Here is a 14,052-nt window from a genome sequence, read left to right as displayed (position 1 = left end):
CCAGGACTCGGCGCCCCCAGGCACTAAGCACGTGCCGCCGCCCCCTCCTCCGAGTGAAACTCTGCACAGGAGTCAGGCTTAGGACACACGCACGCACACACTCTCCCCACCCCCCGCTCGGGCGGAGCGGCAGCAGCTGCAGCCAATGGGGGCCGGAACACTAGTGATGGGGGCCAATGGGGCCAGGCGGGAGGTGGGATCGTCCTCACGCCGCGGCTGCCCTGTGTGAGGTAGCTGCCTGCAGGGAAGGGAGAGGGAGTTTCTTGGTTACGGCCACAGCTGCCGACAGTGGCGGTCTAGGCGCCGCGGCCCCTTCCTTCCCCCATGCCTCACCAGAGAGCCCTCGGTCTCCCTCCTCCTCCTCCTCCTCCTCGCGCCGGGGGCCCGGAGCCGGCCTCGCTGCCTCCGCGGAGAGATCCGCACCCAGGAGCCGAGTCAGGGCCGGGCCGGGCCGCGCCGGACGCTCGCTGCGGGGCTCCCCGTGCGCGAACCGAGCGGCCGCGGCGGTAGCAGCCCAGCCTGCTGCTGCTGCCAGGACTGTAAACATCCCGGCATCCCCGAGGGGAGAGAGGCGGGGCCGGCTCCGGGCTCCTCCTCAGCGCGGGCCCCCACCCCGTCCTCCTGGCGCTGAGCGGCCCGGGCGCCCGATCGCGTCGTGTGCTCGCCCAGCCGCGTGTGTTGCTGGGAGGCCAAGATCGCCCTGGGGAGGCAGGGCCGCGCGCAGCGGAGCCGCTGGGTCCCCACAACTGCTGTTGCGGCAGGAGTTTGGCCTGACTCGCAGAGCCTAAAGACGGATCGGAGGCGGTGTTCTGGCCCCCATCCCTGTAGACTTGGGAGCGCCTGCTGCTGTGGCCAGGCCGGTGCCTGTCAGAAACAACGTGCCTGGGTGCTACGCTGCTTTGGACGGGACAAAAACTGGCTGCTACGCTGTGAAGAACCTAGGGCCAATCTGCAGCCATGTTTTTGAACCCAGATCAGATGCTGGGTGCTGCTGCGGCCATTCCAGCTCCGGTTATGTTAGCAAACTCTTCAGCGGGGCTTTAGCAATTCGTAACAGCCTAGCTAGTTCTTGGAATTGCAGTGCGCTTAAAAATTAACTGGTCCAGGACCAGCTCATAAAAAGAAGTGGATAGTTCATCCATGCACAAGCCAGTGTATTCTCAACCAGCTACCTTCTTCCTCTATGCAGTGGAGTTTACTAGAGATTGTAAACTCTCCCAGGCAGGAACTTACTTTTATGTGGTGGTACATTGCCTACCACAGAGGCCTAACCCATGCCAAGGATTTCTAGGCACTACAAAATATACAGCAGCTCCCCTGACAGAGGTGAAAGGGGCTCAGCACTTTGAGCTCTTATTGAAGTAAATCAGAGCAATAAGAGCCCAGGATTTCCGAAAAGCAGACCATGGGTCTATAGGGGGAACCTTTTATTAGATCAGCCATCTACCTGACTTTGTTCCTGTCTAGTGTAGGAAAAGGAAGTATCTTTAGCGAACATGTCAGCTAGCACATGATAATTAACATGCTTTTAAACACAACTAAGCACCTAGGTTAGACAGTGGTGTTTAAAAATGTTAGCTGGTCATGGTTCCCTTGAGAACTAACCATAATCCATTAGAGATAAAAATGAAAGCCTCCTACCAGCAAACAGAATATTCCTGGCTTTCTAATGGCATGTTTCTAGCAGTAGCATAGTGGGAAAGAATTGAATTTAAACCTGTGTTTAGGAATTAAAAATAAGAACAGCTTCCCTAAAAAGTACAGAAGAGAGTAGCCTCTTCTCTTTCTGGAGAGAGGGAGAAGCTCTCCCTCCAGATCCTGATCCTCTCTGAATGCTGAAATGAGGACTCAAGAGGCATGAACCACTGAAGTGTAAGCAACAGGAGGAGCTGCTGCTAGCCTAAAGAGTTTGAGATTCTCAGTGGGTATGTCTACAATTCAATTAAAAAACATGCCAGCTGACTCAGGCTAAGGGACTGTTTAATTGTGGTGTAGATGTTTAGCTGAAGTCCTACAAGCCCAAGTCAGCCAGGCCAGCCGCAGTTGTCTAACTGCAGTGTAAACATACTCAGTGTTCTCTCCCAGTACATGGAGCTGCAGCCGCACCTGACAGGGAAAGAAAAGAGAGTTCTATGTGGGAATTTTCTGTCTCCCTCTACTGTCAGCTTTCATTCCAGAAGACGAATTAGGGACTAGCATATTATCCTTAAAAATCACTTATTAATCTAAAATTCAAGAAATGGCATGAGGGTGCAATCCACAAAGGTGCTTAGGTGCCTGAGTCCCATTTTTAGGAACCACCGTGATCCAAAAAACTCCCAGTCAGCTGCCATCTAACCCTGTACATGATTATACTCACATGGCACCTAAGTTTTTGTCTCTAGGCATGTGCATTGCTGCCTCACTGTAGGTGTCCAGGCACCTATCTCCTGCCTAAGCCTCAGAGCAAATCACAGACCGCCTGAGTCACATAGATTTTATGTCCAGAAAGGGCAATTGTGATCATCTAGTCTGACCTCCTGCACATTGCAGGCCACAGAACCTCATCCACCCACTTCTGTAGTAGGCTGAGTTACTGAAATCTTGATTTAAAAATTGCAAATTACAGAGAATCCATTGTTTACTGTATTTCAAACCAGCAAGGGATCCATGCCCTGCACTGCAGAGGAAGGCAAAAAAACCCCTCAAGATTTCTTCCAGTCTGAGCTGGAAGAAGATGGTAGTCAGTTAGACCCTGAGCATGTGGGTGAGACCCACCAGCCAGCCAGATACCTGGGAAAGTATTGCAGGGACCTGATCAGAAGCAGTCTATAATAGCTCACACAAAATAGCTATGAAGTTGGGGAAGGACTTCCTTTATAATCGTTAGCCTAGTGTGAACTCACAGGAAGTGAGACTCCTGGTTCTCGTCCCCTCTCCTGAACTGTAGAAGGGATTTGAACAGGGATTGGCCACATCTCAAAGGAGTGTCCTAACCACTAAGCTATACAGTCATTCTAATGTTCACTGGCCAAATATTTAATTACTAACGTATTTAATCTGGAACAACTTCCTCATTAGGCAAGTTTGAGGAAGCCCTAAACCAGCATATTCCATAGCTCAGTGGCTAGGTTATGCACCTGAAAGGTAGCAGGTGCCTCTTCAAATCCCTTCTCCTCTTCAATAAGGGGGTGGGGGACTTAAATTGGGGGGTTCTTGAGTGAGTACCCTATCGCTTGGCTAAAAGTTATGAGGGAGGTCCTCTGTCCACACACACACCCAGCAGTTTTGTGTGAACTTGCCTGAGGGGCCTGATCCAATAGGCAGCCTTTCAGTAGGATTTGTATACCATCAGCCTTTGCATGGACGCAAACCAAATTGGCAAACACTCCTATTTTGACACTACTGATACTTTAGTTTGACAACTATCCTGTGTAATGTTGGTGAAGTTCCTGTTTTGTAGAAAGAAAAGTAGTGTTTCTCTAGTGAACTGTTTTTTAAAAAGAGAACCACTTAAAGTTTTTGATAGGTTTGGAATGTTAGAAGTAGTCTTGGCTGCGATGGATTAGCAGCAGAGTGAAGATGACTTAGTCAAAGGTGCATAATAAATGTTATCTATGTGATATCAGCACCAATTGTGCATTTGTGTATGTAAACACAAATATACACAATATATATACTTTACACTCGTATTTGTAGAGTTGGTAACTGTTCCAGTGATATTTCCCATTTTAAGTATGAAGAATATGGCTCAAACTAGTAGAATCTGCCAAAAGAGAATGAACTTCAAGTGTGCCTATTGTATATACAAATAAATATAGAATATTCTGGTGACACCCTCTGGATTTCTTGTGGTCAGCTATGTTGTTTATTTATCAACTGGACAATGACCCGAATGATCTTTCCTGATAATTACTCATTACCTCCAGTAGAAGAGCTGACAGCAGAACTTGATGGTCAGTTATATTCACAAAACCTTAGGTGCATCTTCAGATACTTCATGTTTCCTTCTGGCCATTCCACTGTTTCTTGTTCTTGCCCCTTAGACAAAAGTGTCCGCAGGATTGGCTGGCCTTAGGTTATCCTTACATGTTTATGTTCTAGTGCTTTAAAGTCCAAAGGGGGGGGGGGGGGGGGGATTTTTGCCATTTTGTCAATGATATATGAATACTCATTTTTCCCCCCCAACAATAAAGGGTGATGCTCATTTTCTATATTAGATATTTAGGATTTGTCTTAAAAAAGTGACACTAAGAGTTAAGTGAAAGTTGAACTTTGAAGAGAAGGAATTTTTAATCAGACTGTTTAAGGCCCCAATACTGCAAAATACATGTGCTTAAATTTACCCAAGTGATTAGTCCCATTGACTTCAATAGAACTGTTCACAGTGTGTAAAGTTAAACACCTGTATAAGTCTTTGCAGAATCTGGGCCTTGCACTGTTTATTTTTGTTATTACCTATTTAACTTCAATAACTAATTAATACTTTAAATAAAGGAAGACTGTTGAAGATTCAACATCCTCACCCTTCAACTAAAGTGTTAATAAATCACAGCAAACATTTAATCACTAGTACTCCAAGAAAACACTAAATTTTACATTCTTGATATTTTTAAGCTACAAAGTGAGCAGAAAAAACTTTAATACACAAATAAACCTTTCAGGCTATAAAGAAGTTGTGTGTTTTTAAAATTCTCTTGCAAGTCTCATTTTTAAAAAATTAAGACTTAAAGATGAATTTTTAGAAGGTCCAAGGTCCAGCTTTTTCTTTCTCAAACAGTTTGTGCTCACAAAATGAATTGGTATAAATCAGATTGCTTGGTCCTCCAATTAGCTGATCAAGTAGTGAAAGGCATAAAGCAGCCAGGTTTCTACCTGTGGTTTAATGGCAGGTGTCATTTGTAGGCACAAATGACATGTGCACCAAGGAGGCTGCTCTTTTACCATTTTCATCATTTCATTTTACCTCACTCTAAATAGAGTTTCACTCTCAGTTCCTTATAAATAACTTCACACACTCTGGATTGGATTGTACTCCAGGGACACTATCTTGCAAGGCATTAAGCAGTCTGACCTCAATCCCTCAAAGCACTTAAGCATATGCTTAGTCAATAGAACGACTCACATGCTTCAAGTTAAGCACATGTTTAAATGCTTTGCTGGATAGAGACCAGACTGCTCAGTACTTACACAATTGAGCTATGAAAGACAGAATTCACTGAATTCACATGGAGGGTTCTGAAAACTACTGAGGCTGCTTTAACTGTGAAGAGAACCAGCCATCCCAAGAAACAGAAAATAGAGCAGGATTTTGCTCTTAGAGACCAAAGACTCAGAAAGAAAACACAAAATGAGTTTAGAAAGGTGACTATACAACTGGTAAAAAGCACTTCTGTATCAAATATGCTCATTTACATGTAAGAAATACAAACTTTCTAAACTAACTTTCAAATGGCTCTCCAAATCAAAGACAAATACATACATACAATTTGAGAACGTATATAGAATGATTCTTAATGAATGTTCATCAGAGTTCCCAATCCATGAACTGTGTTGGATTCAGGTAGTTTATCCAAGGAAATGTATTCCCATCCATCTAGAGGGTTGTGGGTTTTTTAAATCTGGCTTGAAGGAAAAAAGAAAATGTCTCTCTCTACCAAATAAGGACGACATCTCTGAAAGGTATCTTAAACCAGAATTTCCATCAAGTCTTTCTGATCCTCTACTACAAATCTTGAAACAGAAATTTTATTTCTCCAAAACAAAGTCTCTTTACAGCTCTGGAAGAAGTAATTGAAATTTTTCCTTTATCGGTTAAGGTTTGACTTGAATCAAGTTTGTTCCAAGGTGAATGGGAAATTTGGGGTAATAAGCTTCTCAGTATTTAAATAAAGTTTGTTCATGCGCCTCTTCTCACAAAAATATACCATCTTCTTCACCTGAGGCAAGCTCTTAAGCTTTGAGATCTACTATTTATGCAGTATATGTAGTGAGACCTCTAACAAAGGCCCTGAGGAAATTAATAAATCTATGCTGAACAGTCTCACTTCTCCCGAGTTGCCAGATTTATTAATAATTCAGCAAATTTGCTATTCAATATAGCATTATATCATTTGATTTTGTCAGCCAGAGAAACAGCCTTAAACACAGCAACAAGGTGACAATTCTAACTATGGAACTGGAAGTTAGACATAACATCCACTAACTGGAGAAATACCCTTCAAGGGTGAAAGATTATTTTAAAATATCTTACAAAGAATAGCTTGGCATCAAGATGGAAGAGAAGAATTTTTCATTTCAGGGATCACCTTTCCCAGCAAGCAGTAGGGATAACTCCCCAAAGGGTGAGGATTCATAGGAAAGATCCTTAACCTTTTTATTTCCAGAGCTAACTTTAAAAAGGTACCATCCAAACTCTATGACCCTAATCCCTCAGAAAATCAATTCTCCCCAAAACAATTTACTAGGCCAGAAGTTCTCTATTACCAATTTTTCCTATAAGGGGCAGAGTATCTCAGTTTTTTTCCTCAGATTATACCATGAAAACACTACAGATCCAACAGACAAATTTCAAGAAGTTACTTACAATAAATATAATCTCCCCTGAAGATTTTCCCCCCTCTACCAATCAAAAGCCTAGTCTGCAACTGGAAATTTAGTCAGGCAAGCCACCATGTATCTGTAGTAACTGTGATGAAAAAAGGAGGAATTTCTCTCAATTTGGACCACAGGAGACCATGGGACATTGAGTAGGCAAACATCAGTTGTCTGCAGCTAAAAGCAACAACAATGGCTATCATTTCCAGACGCTACTGATACAAAATCCTTTCCAGCTTTGCCCAGACAGAAAATCAGCTGCTCATAACCACCAGGAGAGACTGAGACACGTCAGGCAGCAATTCAAATCCTCCCAAGGCTGGGTGCACTCAAAAGAGAATAACCTGGAGGTCACTTGTCCTGTTCCAGGGGGGTTCTCACTGCTTTTCTCCCTTTGCCTGTCTTTTCTCTCCCTTTTCCCTGACCCTGTGGGTTTTGTCTTTCGCCCTCTCTGTCTTACTGCACTGCTCACACACTTTACCCAGACTCCTATTCACTCTCCCTCCCTGACTCTCCCTATTTTTCTCTCCTCTAGGGGTTTCTGTGGACATCACTAAACTTTCATCAATTTTCAGCTTCTCTCTTCAGCTGTCCAAATCCAACTATCGCTCCCAACGGTCATTTCCAACTGCCATGGAACCTTCCTACTCCTATATTCCATCCTTCATCCTGTTAAAGGACAATCACTCACATGCTGTTCGCACATCATAGAAACTAGAGATGGAAGAGACCACTTAGGTCTACGCGTCCATCTTCCTGGCCATGAAAAAAATATACCCTATTGGATATTTCCTAGTGCTTTATCCACTAATTTTAAAATACCCCAAGTCTCAGATCTTCCATCACTTCCCTTGAGAGACTATTCCACTACCTAGTAAGTTTCACTGTCAGGGCATTGTTCCTGGTATTCAGCCTATATTTACACTTTCTTAATTTCATCCCATAACTCCTATTTAACCACCACACACACTGCCCTAAATAACTCCTCTCCCCTTTGTGAGGGTTTATGCCTTTGTTGCCGGCCCAGAGGGCCCGAGGGGGCAACAGGGAGTTCGTTGCCTGGTGTGCGTCGCACCAATAGACACACCAGGGTGGAGAAGCAAACCAAATTTATTCGAGATCTCGAAAAGGCACTCAGGAGACCAGCATGTCTCAAATCAGAAGCGCAACAAATACAAGCAAGTTTCCCATTTTATATTCCAAGCTGTTTGTGTGCAAGCCTTTGTTCTGTTTCCCCCTCTACCCCTCCCTTCCTGACAGCAGTTACAGCAGGCAGTACATTGTGGCATGTTAGAAAAGTTCTCGTCCGCATGTTTATCTTTGGCCTTGCAAGCTAAGACGTAGTAGACTTTCCCCCTCCCCCTCTCCCCCTTCTTATCACTACTGCTTCTGCTAGTGTGAGTGAAACTGCAGCTGTCTGCTAAAAAAGCTGACCGTTACATATTCTGCTTCAGCATTTAGGCTGTTAGCATGGAGGCGGGTTAAAGTTCACAAGATGGAGTTACTGTGGCTCACTTAGACCCAGAGCAGGGGGGTTTCATCGGCACTTATGGCCTTCCACACACACACACCCCCCCCGAGTTACCTGGTAGCTATGCCTAGTGACGCCAACACCTTTTAGCTATTTCAATTCTGTAATTTCTACAATGAATACCAAATTTAGAACAGTTACTAATAGTGATCACTCGTGCACATACATTTTCCTAAATATTACAGAAAAATCTTACAGCCACCCTTAGCCATCTGCTGCTCTACCTTACTCACATGCACCTGTATAAAACAGCATACAGATTTATGCAAAATTTATGAAAGCTACATCAATCCTTTATTGGTCATTAAAAAATGTGAATGTATAACTCATAATTATGGTCAGAGCTCAAGGGTGCCTAAGGCTATAACTATGATAACAAAAATAAAGAAAAAAGTATTTTTCTATTTGGAGTGAGGATTGTGGGGTGGGCAGAAGAGGGCTAGCATGGAACTAAAGAACAGTGTTACTCATTGAGTCTAGGAAACTGGGCCTCACACCAAGACTTGGGATGAGTAGGCATCACCATTATAGGATAAGTGAGGGGCTCCACTGCTTAGCCTTACCTTCCAGCTTGGCTCCCCAGCTCCACTACTAAGCTCTGTGCTGCTCCCCCTGATTCATTTCTCCCTTACCCATGCCCTGGGCCCACATCCAGGTTCCTCCTTAATCCAGACTGCATTATTGTTCTATAAAATGAACTCAGTGACAAATAAAGGAAAATAAAAATTTAAAAAACCCACTAATTAATGTGGGGGTAGAGGTGTGGGAGAGTAAAAGGCAGTGAATCATGGGAGTAGAGGGCAGCAAGTTAGGCAGGCTCACCCCTACTCAGCTATGCACCTTCAGCCCTTTCTTATAAACTTGCCTCTGACACTTTTGACAGCCTTCCCCTCACACAGTAGTTAAGCACAGCAGGTCAGCCACAGTCCAACATATCTCCTTAGTTTCCATCAGCCACAGGATCCCTTAGAATGAACTATAAGAAGTTAGAGGGAGCAGCTGCTTCTGGACCAGAGGTGCAAAACCTGGGTTTCTGAAAACTTGGACTTGTAGTTGTCCTCTCTCGGACCTTTATTACTACTAGTGGTTGGGACAGAGGAGGAAAAGGGAGTGTGTTGAAGCCCAAGTAAGAGACTGGGAACTTGCAGCTCTGTTACAGAGGCAGCTGACCAATGGAACATTGGAAAAAGGAAGAAGGTGATGGATCTAAGCTGCTCTATCAGCTTTTGTTATAGGAGACTGACAAGGCATAAAGACTCTCCTGAAGGGTTACAAGTTAAGTCCCTGGCCTAGCATATGGATGATCTAGGTCTAGGCTATAAAAGCCCAGGAAAGCAGCTGTAGGTGTGGCTACCCAGAGGGAAGATTGTGTCCCTTCCTTCCCAGCTTGCAGAAATTTAGAAAGGCTGCTACTGACTATGATCAAGGGTTCTGAGTTGGTTTTGTTTTGTTTTGTGTTTATAAAGCTAGCCCTGGGGAATGGGGCTTTACTCTACCTTCCCCAGGGCTTATATCTGCCAACCAGTTTACAGAGACCAATTCACTTATGAGGAAAAAGGAAATCTTTTTGTGTTTAACTTTAAAAGTGGCCTCTGTCAGATATATATATTCTCTCTTTGGGAGAACAACTATTTAACTAAAACCAGGTTATTTAGCCTGAGGTGTTGCAGCTCCCAGGGGAGTTACAGCAGGTTTCAGAGGGTCATGCATTGCCACTATTCCATTTCCAATATAGTTAAGGGGAAGGGGATTCCAAAATGGAAAAGGCTGAGAATCACTGAGCCAGAAGAACCCAAAACCCATGAGAATATCATGGCAAAATTTCACCAAGGGATAATTTTTATGTTTCTTTTTCAAAAATACATATTCTTTTAAAATTACATGAATAATTCAGCTGTCACTGAATTTATTTTAAATTTGGAACTAAAGTCAGTCAATAAATGTGAAAAAGGATTTTAGTCCTGCTTTCAATTAAGGAGGTACTGAGATTTTTACTATAAAGTTGCAACTGGTGCCTCCATAATATAGTAATGTTCATCAGGCTTGCTATTCATAAGGTGAAGTACAGAAAATGTACACAAAGGATGGCTATACTTTTTGAAAAGTACTTTTTATTTTCAGTTTGAATTCTAATGCAGTAGTCCAAACAAAATATAAATGACATTCTTTCAGAAGAACAATCACTGATAGGGCCTAAAAAATAAAACATACCTTATTCATTAGGAAAGTCAAACAGCAAAAGCTAGGAGAGGATTCCATTCTGCAGTATTGACACAGGGTATGTCTGATATGAAGCCTGGCATGAAATAGGCATTACTCATATCAGCAATTATTACAATTTATGATTATTTAGAAGTTGCACAAACTGAATGGACACTAAAGTGGAACTTCAGGGTTGTTGCAAACTCTCTTTAAATGACATCAGAGCAGGGGAGTTTCTCCATACTCCAGCATATAGTTTTGTTTTCCCAACTGCTGCTCTTCCTAGAAGAACTTATTATGACATTGCATTTCAAGCCCTGGATACAACAGTTTAATTCCCAAGGAGCTGATGCCAGTTTTGCTCTATTGATTAGATGGCAGGTATGCTGCAGGAGCAATGTGGTCAGTACATATTCCATCCACTTGGCTGACCATGTAACTTTCATGATGTGATTAGCAGCCTGAAACCATAGATCTATTTTTAACCCTGAGTCTTTCAGTTTGGAGAACAATACACAGGATGATACAGGCAACATTTTAAGATTTTTGTTGTTGTTGTTGTTTTTGTTAAGAAGTGTGAAGCAGTGCAGCCTACACAGTCTGGCTTTGGACTATCCATTGCCTCAGTTTCCCCTCATTCAGGTTGGTGCTCCCAGCCAGGACTCATTGCCCCACCGAAGTCTCTTTCCAGGTACAGTTTTAATCTTCAAACATAAAACTTAAGGAAAACATCAAAAACAAGATCAGTTCCTTTGCCCACCCTGGACTACAGCCCCCAGAAGCTTTTCTCCTTGCCTCTTTGAGTACCCAAAGAATGATACAACTTTCCTTCAGGACCTACCACAAGAACTTCCCTCCCTCAACTGAGCTCTTTACAGAAAACCCTGACCCCTTCTGAGTGGGGTCTGATAATTGAACAGGGCTGGCTGACCCCAGGCATCCTGAACCTTAAAAGGGTAGACCACATGGTTACACTGTGATTGTTAAAAAAAAAAAAAGTATCCAGTGTGTGCACTTGTTTTCCCCCAAGCTGTGAATGTGATATGCTGTGTACTCAGTGAATCTGGGACTCAGTTCTCTCTCCTCATTTCTGGCTTGGGGGTGGACAGAAATTCTAGTCCCCGAGGCCGGTGCTAATACCACTGAGGCCTGGTTCACACACACATATTGCTATAACTATTTCAGGTAGGGGTGCTGGGTTTTTTAGGGAACTAGTTATTGATATAACCCCCATAATGTGAATGCAGACATATCAGTTTAAAAGTGCTTGTGGCAGTATAGCTTAGTCTCTTCCTATCGGGGAATAGTAGAAAGCATCTTTACACCAATAATACTGCCTCCATACTAACGGGTGTATACCCCTTTACAGTAAATGCAGTGCCACTTTCTAGTGTAGACAATGCCTAAGTTTATCAGTATGTACAATTTTATACTTGTATAACTGCATCCACATAAGGAGTTCTGCTACTTTAAGCAGACTGCTACAGTTAATACAGTGCAGCTTTGTGGGGTAGAAAAATCCTGAACAAGCTGACCATTAAAGGTATGCAAAATCAGCAACTTTAGTCTCCAGGGCTTTGTACAAATCTTTTCTTCAATTCTATACCATGGGGGGCGAGGAGTGGCTAGCGCTGCTGAATTTCACATTGAGTTCTGGACATCAAAACACCTACAATTTACAGTGAAATTTAGCTGAAGCCACAACTTTCACTTTGTTTGACACTAAGTCATAAATCAGCCAAGATTAGCTGGAAACTTGCCTGATTCTTACCAACCTTGAATCTTTTGATGAACTTGGACTGAGTTTAGAATTTGAAACTCCAAACCAGTTGAAACTGCACATGGTTTCAGCTTTCATAATGAAACTTTTCCATAGTTCTGTTGATCAATAAAATATGATGGGAAATGTGGGGACACTGGCTTCTTCCTACTACAAATTGAGTTACAGTCCTGTAGGCCTGGCTTGACATGAGTAATTGGACATGGTTGAGGCTCTATTTCTTGGGAGACAGGATTAGGGAGGTAAATGAATTAGCAAGCTGAAAACAGAATGTCTGTACTAGATCAGATAGAGGGAAACTGCTGGGAATCATTTACAATGGACAAGATAATGGATAAAATAAGTTGGAAACATAAAAATAAGGAAAAAAATTAAGTCATACATGGATAGTGTATGAGAAAACATGCTGTACAGGGATTAGTTCTGACAAAGTAACCAAGCCAATTCCAAAACATGTAATGCAATGTACAGTGAATGTAATGTAATATGTAAATGTATATAAAGGAGGTTTATGTGTAACTTTGGATGGGTAGTACACCTTATACCCATCCCACACTTGACTGTAATCAACTCAGCATAATTTTAAAACCTAAGTAACAACACCAAAGTTCTTAAAAAAAAACAACCAAAACAATTAAAAAAAGGTCTCAAAGGCTATCCCCACAAATCCCAAACTTCATTGAGAGACAGATTGAGGCTTTTGGGCTCAGCCCTGGAGAAGGGGCAACCTAAGCTGGGTCACACCTCACAAGAGCATTGGGAAGGAATTCTGACACAGACTTGGGCTTGTTCTATGCTTAAAATTTAGGTCAGCATAGTGATGTCAGTCAGGGGTATGAAAAAACCACATCCCAACAGACATAGCTATGCTGACCTAACTCCCAGTGTAGATGCAGCTTTGGTTGTAGCTACCATTGTTTGAGGAGGTGGTGTTCCCAAAGCAATAGATAAACCCTTTGCATCCATGTAGGCTGCATCTATGCTACGGGGCTATGCTGGCGAAGCTATGCCAATGTAGCTATGCCATTTAATATCCATAGTGTAGCCATGCCCTCAGATAATGTGTCCAAATTCCTCCCCTACTCCCTCCCATCTTGAGGAAGGAGGGCAGTTTACTATACCCACCCTATACCAGTCAGCTCAGTTGGCTGGTGCATGGAGGTGAAACTAAGGCTCCATTCCCATCTATTGCCTGATCACTTGTTCTTGGGCTGCAAGGGGAGCATCAGCCACATAACTCCCATTCTTCACCCCCTTCCCCACGCACACAGCCCCAGAGTCACAATCTGGGAGGTATTTATAAGACTGCAAAGAATGGTTGGGGATCCTTACTCCCCTGCACAGCCACAGAGGAAAAGGGTACAATGAGACCTGGGGGACTAGTGACTGATGGGTTCATTGCTAAACCTGATTATCCGAAAGGATAAGGCAAATGCCTGGGTCATCCCCTTTATTATTAATATTTCACAATTTAAACAAAAAACATTTTAGCCTCCAGCAGGGGTGTCAGTAGGAATAAAAATTTGATGGCTTTTGTGTACCCCCACTGTGGCCCCAGGGCCGGATGAGCTCTGTGCCCCTGCCAATTATAGGGAGGTCTGTGCCCTTGCTTTCCAGCCCCCTTGTGCACACCCTTGCATGCCCCTACAGTATTTTCATAATCAAAACCAAGAACAAGTCTCAAGCATTTATTTTGCTCACATCCCATGTTGGCCTACTGAAGCCTCCTGTACACTACTCTCACGACTGTTTTTTATTATCATTATTAATTTATGTATTTGTATTAACAGTGCATCTACAAAGCATAGGCATAATCCAGGACACCATTGTGCTAGGTGCTGTACAAACAGAACAAAGAGATGGTTCCTGCCCCAAAGAGCTTGCAATCTAAGTATAGCCAAGAGAGAAAAGGTGGATATAGACAGACAGGGAACTACAATGAAACAACATTGGTCAGTCCAAT

General features: G+C 43.2%; 1 protein-coding gene across 1 annotated transcript in view; it reads right to left on the bottom strand.

Annotated features, from left to right (window-relative positions):
• Positions 1 to 463, bottom strand: part of LOC112115861 (serine/threonine-protein kinase Nek7) — a 129,228-nt gene extending 128,765 nt beyond the window's left edge. The window contains exon 1 of the mRNA XM_026655469.2: positions 334 to 463. The gene's annotated coding sequence lies outside the window, so the exon portion shown is untranslated. The remainder of the gene's footprint in view (positions 1 to 333) is intronic.
• Positions 464 to 14,052: the final 13,589 nt, after the last annotated feature.

This window comes from Terrapene carolina, unplaced genomic scaffold, assembly GCF_002925995.2.
Source record: "Terrapene carolina triunguis isolate 2854851 unplaced genomic scaffold, T_m_triunguis-2.0 Scaffold210, whole genome shotgun sequence".
Lineage (NCBI taxonomy): Eukaryota > Metazoa > Chordata > Testudines > Emydidae > Terrapene > Terrapene triunguis.
The sequence above is the reverse complement of the archived record's forward strand: the minus strand, read 5'-3'. Positions and strand labels throughout refer to the sequence as shown.